The sequence below is a fragment of the Lithobates pipiens genome, unplaced genomic scaffold (assembly GCF_037356315.1).
Source record: "Lithobates pipiens isolate NorthernLeopardFrog02 unplaced genomic scaffold, aLitPip1_a1.2 Scaffold_19, whole genome shotgun sequence".
Classification (NCBI taxonomy): Eukaryota; Metazoa; Chordata; class Amphibia; order Anura; family Ranidae; genus Lithobates; species Lithobates pipiens.
The window spans coordinates 73,711,765-73,726,544 of record NW_027507764.1 but is presented as its reverse complement, the minus strand read 5'-3'; the positions used below and the strand labels follow the sequence as shown (position 1 = coordinate 73,726,544).

At 44.5% G+C, this 14,780-nt stretch overlaps 1 protein-coding gene across 2 annotated transcripts in view; it reads left to right on the top strand.

The window, feature by feature from the left end:
* The window catches only part of HACD1 (3-hydroxyacyl-CoA dehydratase 1), a 102,757-nt gene that overhangs the window by 76,069 nt on the left and 11,908 nt on the right, over nucleotides 1-14,780 (top strand). The gene's annotated exons all lie outside the window — the stretch shown is intronic.

Genomic DNA, 14,780 nt, shown 5'->3' with positions numbered 1-14,780 from the left:
GCGTGTGTGCGCGGCCTTACTGGGTTGATGTACCACCTCGATAAAATGTTATAATTCATTTCTCTGTTGTTTATGTCCGAAGCTGTGCTATGTACTGCTCTCAATATTCTACTTACTTGTTGCTCATTCGCCCATGTTCCTATTTCCCCTTCCCACATTAATAAAGAGGGGTGTCTTAATTCCTCCATCTCTGTTATTATCTTGTATATCTTAGCAACGTGTTGTTGCTTGGTCACAGATTTTATCAATTGAGTTTAATTCTTTACCCGACCTAATCGGCTGTGGTAGTGTATCTACAATGTGTTTTAACTGACAGAACCTCTATTCATTCAAATCCATTTTTTCTTTCCTGCGATTTAAATCCTAATATGCACAAATCCTTCCCCTTTCCATTATATCTTTTAATTGTGCATTTTTTATCCAATTGTTTCTTCCGGTAAAAAAAACATTGTGCCTTCTAGTGCTATTAAAGGTGAATTATATTCCAGTTTTGCTTTTCTATAAATCCTGTCCCAAATCCTTAATACATTTCTCGTCAACTCGTGAATGTTCCTCCCCATATTTCTATACTTATGTGGTACCCATATCACTTTACCTAGGTGTACTCAATTTATTATATTCTCTACCCCTACCCATCTTTTATCTACATTCATTTTTGTCCATTCTATCATTCTTGTTAAAATCACCGTGTGATATTATTTCTCCCTGTGCTTTCACTTTACATAAATTCGAAAACTGTATTTAGGTTTCTTGTTTTTCCACACGTATTTCATAATTATTGATTTCATTTTTCTAGAACACAACTGAGACAATGCTATAGGTAGCATTTGAAACTTGCATAACATTTTTGGCAATATTAAAATTTTACCATGTTTTTTCTGCACATCCATGAAAGTGTGCGATTTGTGATTTTCTTAAATTCTACCTGTATTTCATTGAGTAGTGGAATATAATTTACTTGATATAGGTCTTTAAGTAATGGTGTTATTTTTATCCCCAGATATTTTAGTTCTTTCTTCCCCCAGGTGAATGGTAATTCTGTACTTATAGCTATCTCCTGTTCTTTATCTAACCTCAAACTTAAAACTTCTGACTTAACTGGATATATCTTCAAATTTGAAATTTTCCCCATATTCTTTAAATTTTTTGATCACATTTAGGAGTGATATTCTAGGATTTGTAATATAAAACAGTATATCACCTGCATATGCTGCAAATTTATGTTATTCCTCTCCTATTCTCACTAGGAGAGGAAAAGTTCACCAGAGCTTCACGGGTTGCCACCGGAGTCCTCCTCCATTCCTCCATGACGACATCACAGAGCTGGTGGATGTTAGAGACCTTGCGCTCCTCCACCTTCCGTTTGAGGATGCCCCACAGATGCTCAATAGCGTTTAGCTCTGGAGACATGCTTGGCCAGTCCATCACCTTTACCTTCAGCTTCTTTGGCAAAGTAGTGGTTGTCTTGGGGGTGTGTTTGGGGTCGTTATCATGTTGGAATACTGCCCTGTGGCCCCGGAAGGGAGAGGATCATGCTCTTCTTCAGTATGTCACAATACATGTTGGCATTCATGGTTCCCTCAAAGAACTGTAGCTCCCCAGTGCCGGCGGCACTCATGCAGTCCTCGACCATAACACTCCCACCATTATGCTTGACTGCAGGCAAGACACACTTGTTTTTGTACTCCTCACCTGGTTGCCACCACTCACGCTTGACACCATCTGAACCAAATACGTTTATCTTGGTCTCATCAGACTACAGGACATGGTTCCAGTAATCCATGTCTTTAGTCTGTTTGTCTTCAGCAAACTGTTTGTAGGCTTTCTTGTGCATCATCTTTAGAAGAGGCTTCCTTTGGGACAGGCTGACCCCTCACCCCTTCAACCTCTGCAGCAATGCTGGCAGCACTCATACGTCTATTTCCTAAAGACATCCTCTGCATATGATGCTGAGCACGTGCACTCAACTTCTTTGGTTGACCATGGCGAGGCCTGTTCTGAGTGGAACCTGTCCTGTTAAACCACTGCATGGTCTTGGCCACTGTGCTGCAGGTCAGTTTCAGGGTCTTGGCAATCTTCTTATAGCCTAGACCAAGGGTAGGCAACCAGTAGCCCTCCCTTGTGGAATTACATTTCCCATGAGGCATTGCAAGGCTGGCAGTTACAAATACTCTCAAAGGCATGATGGGACTTTTAGTTCTACAACAGCTGGAGGGCCCCAGGTTGCCCACCCCTGGTCGAGGCCATCTTTATGTAGAGCAACAATTCTTTTTTCAGATCCTCACAGTTTTGAATATGTTGAATTTTCAGTGACCAGTATAAGAGAGCGAGAGCGTAAACACCAAATTTAACACACCTGCTCCCCATTTACACATGAGACTTTGTAACACTAACGAGTCAAATGACATCGGGGAGAGAAAATGAATAATTGGGCCCAATTTGGATATTTTCACATAGAAGTGTACTCACTTTTGTTGCCAGCGGTTTAGACATTAATGGCTGTGTGTTAAATTATTTTGAGGGGACAGCAAATTTACACTGTTATACAAGCTGTACACTCACTACTTTACATTGTAGCAAAGTGTAATTTCTTCAGTGTTGTCACATGAAAAGATATAATGAAATATTTACAAAAATGCGTGTACTCACTTTTGTCAGACTGTATATACAGTTAAATTTATAGTTATTTGGGTAAGTTTTTCCTTTTGATAATAAAAAAGAAATCAGCAGATATCCATTAACAGTTACCACCAAATTAAAGTCCAATTTGTCCTTAAAACAAATTATAAGTCACATGAGATACCTCCAGATTTTGAATACTTTTAAAGGATAATGTTACAGAAAACAGGCATTTCAAGTGTTATTTTTTTCATATAAAACATTGTTCTATGACAAATTATTTGGCTAAGACCATAAGGCGATCCATTAAAATGCCATATATTGTATAAAGCACATAACAAGCAATCTATCATGTGCTCATTTTCATCAAGTGCTTTTTTGGGAACAAAGTCCATTTTATCACAGGTTTATATGCAGTTTAGGTGATAAAGATGTCATGGATTATAATAGTTGTCTGCAAAGCATATTTCTTTATCCACAATGGTCATTGGCTGGTGCCAAGAAGAGTGATCACCATAGGGGATATCAACACTCTGGGGATCTCTCTATAGTGGTATGTGCTGGATGTAGCAGTTACTCAGCCCTGCCTCCTGAAAGGTGATTTTGTGATAGTAAACTCAAATGGTTAAAGACATGTTTTACAAACAGGTCTTATGATCCATGACATAAGATTATCTTTATCATACAAACTGCATGTGCAACCTTGAAAAAATGGACTTTGTTCTAAGAAACATGTTGGATAAAAAAAACGCATATGCAAGATTGTTTGTTATGAACACTATATTATATATATTGTTGTAATAAATCTTCTTGTGGTCTTAGCCAAGTAAATGTGTAAATGTCAGAAAACCCTGTTTTATGTGAAAAAATAAAATGCAATTTGCAATGTTTTTATTTGTTTGCTAGCATTTAGTATTTGCATTCTATAAATATCTGTTATTTAGATAAGTGAATGGTTAAGACCACCTAATTTTTTGCTGTCTGTCTCATTGGGGGGGGGGGGGGGGGGGGGGGGGGATTTTCACTCACTTCCGGTCTTAAGACACAACAGGAATAGAGAAGAGATCTCTTATGTAAGGGAAATCCTCTCTTAGGCTCGGCTCACACTAGTTTGTGCTGTGCATCCCGTGTTTGCTTAGGCACAGCAGCCCATTCATTTGAATGGGCTGCTGTGCCGCATGAAACGTACAGAAAAAATGCATGCACCTTTTTAAAAACATTGCTGCAGGCAAACCGCCTGGTCTTTTTTGACCATGTGCTTTCCCTGCGGTTCCTGCACCCGCAATCACGCTACGGGCTGAGATGTGTGGAGGTGCCATTCAGAATCCAAGGCAGCCCCATGCGTCTCGCAAGAGCAGTGCAATCCGGCTGTGGGTGGTTGCGGGTCTGAGAATCAATGCGATTCCCCCACCCGTAACAGAACGTACAACGCGCACTAGTGTGAAACCAGCCCTAGGCTTCATGCACACTAGCCTACGTTGGCAGCTCCTAAACTTATGTTTAGGATCTTTTGGCATCCTTATGCCAAAGCTCCTAAACTCAACTCCATAAGGCTGCATTCAGCCTGGGGGTTTTGAATTGCGAGCAGATTTGCCACGATTCTGCCCATGATTTCAAAACGCCCAGATGTGAATGACAAATTGAACAATGCACCTTTCAGATGCCATTTATTTGAATAGCACCTGAAAAAAGCGGTGCAGTTCTAGCGCAATTGTCCCATGATAAATTGCGCTGCAATTGCAGCAAACTGCATCGTGTGAAGCTTGTCACCCAAAAAAAGTTCAGGAGCTTCTTTTGGGCAATATGCTTCACGCAATGTTGTTTGCTGCGATTGCAGCATGATTTTTATCGTGGGACAATTATTGCAGAACTGAACCACATTTTTAGGTGCCATTCAAATGATTTGATTTGTCTTTCACACCCGGGTGCTTTGAAATTGTGGGTGGAATGCAGCCTAAAAGCCTATGTGTCAATGTACACAGAGGCTTTTAGCAGAGTTTTAGACCTACTGCGACTGACCTACTACGTTCAGGTGAGCTTCAACCTCCCTCTCCTGAATGAGGAGGAATCACTTTTAGGATAGGAATGTTTTGACCGCTGGCCGTGGGAAAACGCTGCAAAATCACGGCAAATTTATTTCTGTGATTTTGCTGCGTTTTGCATTTTCTGCCGCAGTGGTAAATGTAGGCTGGTGTACATGAAGACTTACAGAAGTGTTCCCAATGGAAGATTTCTTCTTCATTTCTGTTCCATTGACATCTCAAAATTTTAGATTTTCCCCCACTTTCAGTGACAATGGTCACAAGGACAAGTAGAGAGGCTGCATCTTTTGCAGTGGAAACACAGATAAAAACCTGACAGGGGGCCTTCCCTACTCTATATAAAAAATGCTTTAGGCATATTTTCTATTCACCGTTCAGGAACAGAGCATCACTGAAAATCATTTTAAAAATGTTGGCATTTATGTATATGGTGTAATCACAAAATGGTAGATGAGCAATGGTAGTATGTGACACAAGTCAGTACACAGTGTCCTCTCCTGCTGGTACTATTATCCACTAGAATAGACCAAGAAGCATTTGTGTTCATCTGCAATAATGTGAACAGAGCCCTGTGATCACCATGGAGTTAAGATTTTATGATGAATGATAGCAGCTCAGTAATCGCACACTGGAATCTGCTACATGCTGATGCACAGAAATTGTATTCCAAAACTACTGGAAGGCTGCAAATGTGAGCTTGTGTACTGTAATGTTAAAAATTTGTCAGCAGGTGGTGCACTTGTCACACAGATAATACCCAAACAGTTTTAAACTCATATGCCGCGTACACACGACCGGACTTTCCGGCAGACCAGGTCCAACGGTCTTCCCAACGGACTTTTGGCAGAGTTCCGACGGACCTTCCGAACAAACGGACTTGCCCACACATGAACGGACTAAGTCCGTTCGAAAGTCTGTTAATTTTGAATGTGATGACGTAAGACGGGACTAAAAATGTTTGAGTTCAATAGCCAGTAGCCAATGGCTTCCCTTGTGTCGTATTTGGTCCTTCAGACCAGCATACAGACGAACGGGTGGTCACTGGAGAAAGCCCCCCCTCCCCCTTACAGTGGTGTTCTGGTGGTCTTGTGGTGATTGAAGAAAACCACCCTTATATACTTGGTCAGTGGTGGAGTGCCCACTTATATTTGTGGTCAGTGGAGAATAACCCTCTTACATTAGTGGTCAGTGAAGAAGGGCCCCTTACATTTATGGTGATTGGAAAAAAAAAACTTATATTGGTGGTCAGTACCACTTTGTACTGGTGTTTAGGGGAAAAGTGCCCCTTTACATTGGTAGTTAGTGGAGAAGAGCACTCTTATAAAAGTGGTCAGTTGAGACGGGCCCTCTTATAATTGTGGACAGTGGAGGAATTACCCTTTACATTGGTAGTCAGGGGAAAAGGGCCCTCGTACATTAGTCAATATGTCATCATACATACATAGGGGCTATTCATTATTCTGTATTAGGATGCTGAAGATATTATGTGCCATAGTCATGTTGCTGTTTCTGTTTTTGTGTATTTATTGGTGACCATTGTGGTTGGTGACTCCCTTCAACCTTGTCCTCCATCTCACCCCCTCCTTCTCTGTGAGGGATGGGTGTGGTTCTTGAATGGTTCTACATTTAAGGAGGCCAGGGTGGAGGATGTACCAGTTGTTGCTCTGAGGAAGGGCACCAAAACATAGAAGCTTGTTCTGTCATCCATACAATTCCATGAGGTTGGAATTGGATTTCTGGATTTCTGGACATTTTGACACACTACTATTCTATGTTGGTTTGTGAGTATAATTTTTCATTTTGAATCCCTTAATAAAGTGCTGGTGTTTGTATAGTACCAGGTTCCCCGATCTGAGGAGGGCTGCAGTGTCTTAACCATCCAGCCTGAGTTGCACAGTGGCCATGGCATTTGCATCATTTGTGGCAAGCTTCCCTACGATACCTGATGTGTCAAATTTACATTTTCCTTGGCCTTTTACAATGGTGTTCAGTGGAGAAGTGCCCCTTACATTGTTGGTCAGTGGAGAAGGGCCTCCTTACATTTGTGATCAGTGGAGAGTGCCCCCTTACATTGGTGATCAGTGGAGAAGGGCCCCTTATCTTAGTGGTCAATGGAGAATACCCCCCCTTACATTGCTAGTTAGTGGAAAAGGGTCCCATTACATTGGTGCTCAGTGGAGAAGGGCCCCTTACTTTTGTGGTTAGTGGAGAGGGCACCCTTACATTGGTGATCAGTGGAAAAGAGTCCCAATACATTGATGGTCAGTGAAGAATGGTCCCATTACATTGGTGCTCAGTGGAGAAGGACTCTCTTACAATGGAGATGAGGGTGAAGTGACCCCTTACATTAGTGGTCAATGGAGAAGTGTTCCCTTGCATTGGGGTCAGTGAAAGAAGAATTCCCGTATATTGGGGGTCAGTGGATAGAATGCCCTGTTAGACTGAGGGTCAGTGCAGTGTCCACCCACTGGTCCTTCTATGCCAAGTGACATTGGTGATGGAACTATGCAGGCACTGTTAGGCAAAAGTCAATCTACCACTGCTCATGGAACCCCTAGAAACCTCTGGAGGAACCCAGGTTGAGAAAGGCTGATATATATAGTGACCTTTCAGTGAAAATCATGTCATTACGTAAGCATCATTCTACTATTCATCATGTACCATTTACACTTGTTATCATATTAAAGAATGTGCAGTTTATTATGGACTAATGAACACATGCTTGGGTTTCCATAGAGTCAAGTCCTGTGAGCAGAGACCAGGGGGGAGGTAGAGCCAAGTCAGGTTGTGCATGTTTATGGACACACACAGGCTGACTCGGAGCGATCCCCCACAGTAAGCGGCTTGCCCTATGGGGGCAGACACAGAAGAGGAAGGACCAAGATCGCCAGCGGAGGACAGGAGGTTTGGGGTCGCTGTGTGCAATACCTCTGCACAGAGCAGGTGAGTATACCATGTTTATTATTTTTATATTTTAAAAAAAAACAGCTTTTCGAAATGCTTTAAGCAGAAAATTCAGTTGGACTTTAAGGGTTAATTTTTATGCTTACAGTAATAGTTGTATTTTAGTTATAGGATACAAATTATGAGTTAAAGTAGAATTCAAGCCTAAACCTACCTAGTACTAAAATTCACCCCCGCCCCTAACACCTATGCTAACTAAACTGTGTAAAAAAGATGTATATATTTACCTATTTTTAGGCTGCTTCAGTCCGGTCACTTGATCATCTGTGTCAGTGGTGGCTGCAGGGGAGAGAAGGGAGTGCCAACAACCCAGTCATTGTCGAGCGCTTTTTATTCTCCCCTGCAGCTGCCACTGACTCAACCAGAGGATCATATGAATGGACCAGAGTGGTATGAAAATATGTAAGTACTGTATATACATCTGCATTGTGTATAAAGCCTCTTCCACTGACACCAGACCATTTCCCGATGGAACAAAGCATTAGGGGACAGGCTGCACATGCTCAGTTTGGTGTGTATTACTAGAAAGTTTTTTATTTTATTTGGGAGAGTGCATGGGCCAATCAGCACTGTCCAGACAGAGGGTCAGGGGAAAATGAAAACTCCTCCTACACGATTTAAGCAAACAGTGGTACAAGTCACAAGACTGCTCTAACTGCTGATGGGAAAAGGTATTTAGCAGTTTATATTTACTAATTGCATTTCCATGTTCTGTGTGAGACCAGATACAGTGAATGCAGGGTCCTGGGTTTAGTAACAGTTTAAGTAGGGAAGAGAAAATATAAATAGTACAGGACTTTTAAGGTGCACGAATAACGCTAATATATGCAAAATGTAATTAAAATCATCAACTCATTTATTTATACAAACTTCTTAAAAATCATAATAAAACCAAACATCATATCATGGTCTCATTAACCAGTAGTATCTCCATGCTATATAGTTGCTACATTTTCAACATGCTTCACCAAATATGTGGTTTCTTCAGGAGCTATTGTAGTGCAAGCAAATGTGTAGGAAACAAACAGTGAGAATTCATACAAGTATGAAACCATACATTTACTAATATATACATTCATTTCATTTTGAAGCATGCCATAGGCACTTACCTAATCACTAAATTGATATAATCTCATATAAGGTAGAAGAAAACCATTTACTACTAGGTAGAGATATTAGTGCCTCCTGCTATAGACAGCAAGGGGATGGTGAAAGTCAACCAGGGTGCACCCTGGGGTGCCTTCATGTTTCTTCAGTGGTGCCTTGGCAAAATGCCTACAAATTGCCCAAAAATTGTATACAAACCAGCAGGTGGACGAAGCCTGTCTTTTAGTTGAACAAAGCCACGGGTTTTCATTGTACACCATTACAACCTTCTAGCTGCTGGCATCCTAACAACCAATGACATCATCGGTTGCTAAGAGGGATGTCGGGTGCCTGCACAGCATCTTTTTTGCCCCTCCCTGCCAGCACTGGGGTCACGTTAGTGAGGACCAGAAACTGAGGGGGGAAGAGAAACATTAAAATACTAGTCAGTACCGGTGTGTGGGTGTATTTGCTTTGGAATAATAAATAACCTCTAATGTTGGTAGTCTTACTCATGTGGATGTTGCTGCCTTCTGTAAAACCATTAGTTTCGTTTTATAAATTTTAGAATGGAATGTCTCAGGATTGGCAGAATTTGAAAGGGTGCCTTGACTGAGTTGAGTTAGTAGGGAAGGTTTAATCTTTTTAGGGTTTGGGTAGAGAAAGGATCAAATGTTAAGATCAGGGACATGTCAATAGTGATGGACGAACTTCCGACGGGACGTTTCGCGAACGCGAAACGCGAACGGACACAAACGTTCGCGAAAACGACCGTTCGCCGCGGGCTCCATTGACTTCAATGGGAGGCGAATTTCGCAAACCTTTAGGTCGAATTTGCGGCCACGGGGTAATTATTAGGGGGTAGCACGTAGTCCCACCACCTGGACAATAGCATAATACATGTATGAGGTGAATTTGGGATCGATAACTACAAGCATTTTTTTTTTATTTGGGAAATTGTTCTGACAATTCAGGACTATGGAGCTAATGAAGGCAATGGAGGAGAGGGAAGGTCAGGGACCAGGGTAGGCAAACAAGAGGGTGCAGGAGATACAGAGCACTGACAGCAGCACCGTAATACAGAGCACTGACATCAGCACCGTGACATACAGCGCTGACAGCAGCTCCGTGACATACAGCGCTGACAGCAGCTCCGTGACATACAGCGCTGACAGCAGCTCCGTGACATACAGCGCTGACAGCAGCTCCGTGACATACAGCGCTGACAGCAGCTCCGTGACATACAGCGCTGACAGCAGCACCGTGACATACAGCGCTGACAGCAGCTCCGTGACATACAGCGCTGACAGCAGCTCCGTGACATACAGCGCTGACAGCAGCTCCGTGACATACAGCACTGACAGCAGCTCCGTGACATACAGCGCTGACAGCAGCTCCGTGACATACAGCGCTGACAGCAGCACCGTGACATACAGCGCTGACAGCAGCTCCGTGACATACAGCGCTGACAGCAGCTCCGTGACATACAGCGCTGACAGCAGCTCCGTGACATACAGCGCTGACAGCAGCTCCGTGACATACAGCGCTGACAGCAGCTCCGTGACATACAGCGCTGACAGCAGCTCCGTGACATACAGCGCTGACAGCAGCTCCGTGACATACAGCGCTGACAGCAGCTCCGTGACATACAGCGCTGACAGCAGCACCGTAAGCAGCCCCAGGAGGAAGTCAGCACAGCACAGGGATGGTGTGATCCCCTCATAATAAGAACCCCCAGGAGGAAGTCAGCACAGCACAGGGATGGTGGGAGCCCCTCATAATAAGAACACCCAGGAGGAAGTCAGCACAGCACAGGGATGGTGGGAACCCCTCATAATAAGCAGCCCCAGTAGAAATATGACACCGCTCAACCTCTTCAAAGAGGAGGGTAGGGGCATATAGTACGGTGTGCTTTTTTGGGTCAGGGAAGTGAGCCAAATGAATTAAGAAGGTCTGTGTGCTTGATTCCAAAAATTGTTTATAGACATATACATGGTCTACTGATCACATGTGTTGAATTCCTCCGAGATCCATGCCTCATTCATTTTTAGAAATGTGAGGTAGTTAACACTGTCGTGAGCTAGGCGAGTACGCTTATCGGTCACAATCCCCCCTGCTGCGCTGAACGTCCTTTCGGACAGGACACTGGATGAGGGGCAAGCCAACAGTTCGATTGCAAATTGGGCAAGCTCTGGCCAGAGGTCAAGCCTGCCCACCCAGTAGTCTAGGGGTTCATCACTCCTCAGAGCGTCCACATCGGCCGTTAACCCAATGTAGTCGGACACCTGACGGTCTAGGCGTTCCCTGATGCTGGATCCGGATGACACCTGTCGATGGGTCGGCTGAAAGAATGACCTCATATCCGAAGTCACCAACACATCTTCGTACCGGCCTCTTCTTGCAGGCGCTGTTGGATTGGTACCCGCAAATCCTTCTCTGGGAGTGGGAATTGCTCCTCTGCCAGCGCACGCAAAAGCAGAATGCAGCATTTCTCGAAGCAAGGCCTGGAAGTGCTGCATTCTGACAGCCCTCTGCGACGGCGGTAACATTTCCGCCATTTTGTGTTTGTACCGGGGATCTAAGTACGTTGCCACCCAGTACTGGTCCTTGACCCTCATGCTTTTTATACGGGGGTCCCTATTAAAACACTGGAGCATGAAGGCCCCCATTTGCACTCAAGCGGAAGGTATGTGGTGGTGGTGGTGTTGTTGGTGGTAGTGTCTTTGGGGGTGCACATAGCAGAGAGTGAAGAAGAGGGTGCAGATCGAGAGGATGAGGAGGGTGCAGAAGAATAAGGCTGAGTGAGCCACTCAACCAAGTCTGGTGCGTCCTTTAAAGTAATTGAACGCACCTTCTGCAACTTCCCACTTTGGCTCAAGGCTGTTGCTCCTGCCCTACCCCTACCACCCCTGCGGAAGGGCCTGCCTCTTCCTCTGCCTGTCATTTTTTAAATCACCCTGTGACAAAACTCTTAGTCCCTATACCGCTGAAGGACTGCTGCAGTATAGGGCAGCGGTCAGCAGTAGTGCACGTCAACCCTATGTATTGTGGACCGATAGCGGTCCTTACAGAACAGCAGACTGTACTGCACTCAGGCCTATGTACCGTAGCACCCTATACCAAGTTACCAGTCCTTATAAAAACTTTTGTGGACCAAGCAGGTTGTGTGTTAGTGTTTAGCAGACTGTGCGTCAGTCCCTATACCGCTGAAGGACTGCTGCAGTATAGGGCAGCGGTCAGCAGTAGTGCACGTCAACCCTATGTATTGTGGACCGATAGCGGTCCTTACAGAACAGCAGACTGTACTGCACTCAGGCCTATGTACCGTAGCACCCTATACCAAGTTACCAGTCCTTATAAAAACTTTTGTGGACCAAGCAGGTTGTGTGTTAGTGTTTAGCAGACTGTGCGTCAGTCCCTATACCGCTGAAGGACTGCTGCAGTATAGGGCAGCGGTCAGCAGTAGTGCACGGCAACCCTATGTATTGTGGACCGATAGCGGTCCTTACAGAACAGCAGACTGTAACGCACTCAGGCCTATGTACCGTAGCACCCTATACCAAGTTACCAGTCCTTATAAGAACTTTTGTGGACCAAGCAGGTTGTGTGTTAGTGATTAGCAGACTGTACGTCAGTCCCTATACCAATGAAGGACTGCTGCAGTATAGGGCAGCGGTCAGCAGTAGTGCACGGCAACCCTATGTATTGTGGACCGATAGCGGTCCTTACAGAACAGCAGACTGTAACGCACTCAGGCCTATGTACCGTAGCACCCTATACCAAGTTACCAGTCCTTATAAGAACTTTTGTGGACCAAGCAGGTTGTGTGTTAGTGATTAGCAGACTGTACGTCAGTCCCTATACCAATGAAGGACTGCTGCAGTATAGGGCAGCGGTCAGCAGTAGTGCACGGCAACCCTATGTATTGTGGACCGATAGCGGTCCTTACAGAACAGCAGACTGTAACGCACTCAGGCCTATGTACCGTAGCACCCTATACCAAGTTACCAGTCCTTATAAGAACTTTTGTGGACCAAGCAGGTTGTGTGTTAGTGATTAGCAGACTGTACGTCAGTCCCTATACCAATGAAGGACTGCTGCAGTATAGGGCAGCGGTCAGCAGTAGTGCACGGCAACCCTATGTATTGTGGACCGATAGCGGTCCTTACAGAACAGCAGACTGTAACGCACTCAGGCCTATGTACCGTAGCACCCTATACCAAGTTACCAGTCCTTATAAGAACTTTTGTGGACCAAGCAGGTTGTGTGTTAGTGTTTAGCAGACTGTACGTCAGTCCCTATACCAATGAAGGACTGCTGCAGTATAGGGCAGCGGTCAGCAGTAGTGCACGGCAACCCTATGTATTGTGGACCGATAGCGGTCCTTACAGAACAGCAGACTGTAACGCACTCAGGCCTATGTACCGTAGCACCCTATACCAAGTTACCAGTCCTTATAAGAACTTTTGTGGACCAAGCAGGTTGTGTGTTAGTGATTAGCAGACTGTACGTCAGTCCCTATACCAATGAAGGACTGCTGCAGTATAGGGCAGCGGTCAGCAGTAGTGCACGGCAACCCTATGTATTGTGGACCGATAGCGGTCCTTACAGAACAGCAGACTGTAACGCACTCAGGCCTATGTACCGTAGCACCCTATACCAAGTTACCAGTCCTTATAAGAACTTTTGTGGACCAAGCAGGTTGTGTGTTAGTGATTAGCAGACTGTACGTCAGTCCCTATACCAATGAAGGACTGCTGCAGTATAGGGCAGCGGTCAGCAGTAGTGCACGGCAACCCTATGTATTGTGGACCGATAGCGGTCCTTACAGAACAGCAGACTGTAACGCACTCAGGCCTATGTACCGTAGCACCCTATACCAAGTTACCAGTCCTTATAAGAACTTTTGTGGACCAAGCAGGTTGTGTGTTAGTGATTAGCAGACTGTACGTCAGTCCCTATACCAATGAAGGACTGCTGCAGTATAGGGCAGCGGTCAGCAGTAGTGCACGGCAACCCTATGTATTGTGGACCGATAGCGGTCCTTACAGAACAGCAGACTGTAACGCACTCAGGCCTATGTACCGTAGCACCCTATACCAAGTTACCAGTCCTTATAAGAACTTTTGTGGACCAAGCAGGTTGTGTATTAGTGTTTAGCAGACTGTGCGTCAGTCCCTATACCGCTGAAGGACTGCTGCAGTATAGGGCAGCGGTCAGCAGTAGTGCACGGCAACCCTATGTATTGTGGACCGATAGCGGTCCTTACAGAACAGCAGACTGTACCGCACCCAAGCCTATGTACCGTAGCACCCTAGACAGACCAAGTTACCAGTCCTGATAAAGAGCTTTGTGGAACAAGTGAGTTGTGAATGATTAGCAGACTGCAGCAGAAGGGCAGCAGTCAAGTATAATATTCTTTCTATATTTGGAAGAAAGAATATTATACGTGTACAAGCCTATTACTGTACCACTGATACCAGTCCTGAAAAGAACCTTTGTGGAACTAATAGTAACAGCAAGTCTTTAAAATTATCCTCACTGCCTGACACACTGCTTCCTGCCTGTCCCTATACAAATTGGCAAAAAAGAGTAGGCTGGAACGATTAGCTGGAACAGCTCTTTTGTGGACCTGATAGTAACAGCTAATGATGATGATGATGATGATGATGAAGAAAGACTAATCTGGCTGAGCTGTCCCTAAAATAGCAGCATACAGCGCTCTGTCCCTTTATCTAAACTGACAAAAGAAACTCAGGCTGCTGACCTAACACCTATACCAGTCCTGAAAAGAACTTTTGTGTACCAAATAGCTAGCGTTTTCTCTGTCCCTACTCCACACAGGATCCTTTCCCTACAGTGACAGAAGAAAGAATGTAAAATGGCCACCGGATCGGGTGTATTTATAGGTTAGGGGGAATGTCCAAGTGTCCATGAGCTGTCATGTCTCAATTGGTTGTCCTGTAACACATGATAAACGTGTCACGAAAGGTTAAAGTTCTTGTATACATTAAACACGTAAGTCCGCCGGGGCGAACGACGGAAAAAGGCGTTCGAACCCGCGGACGG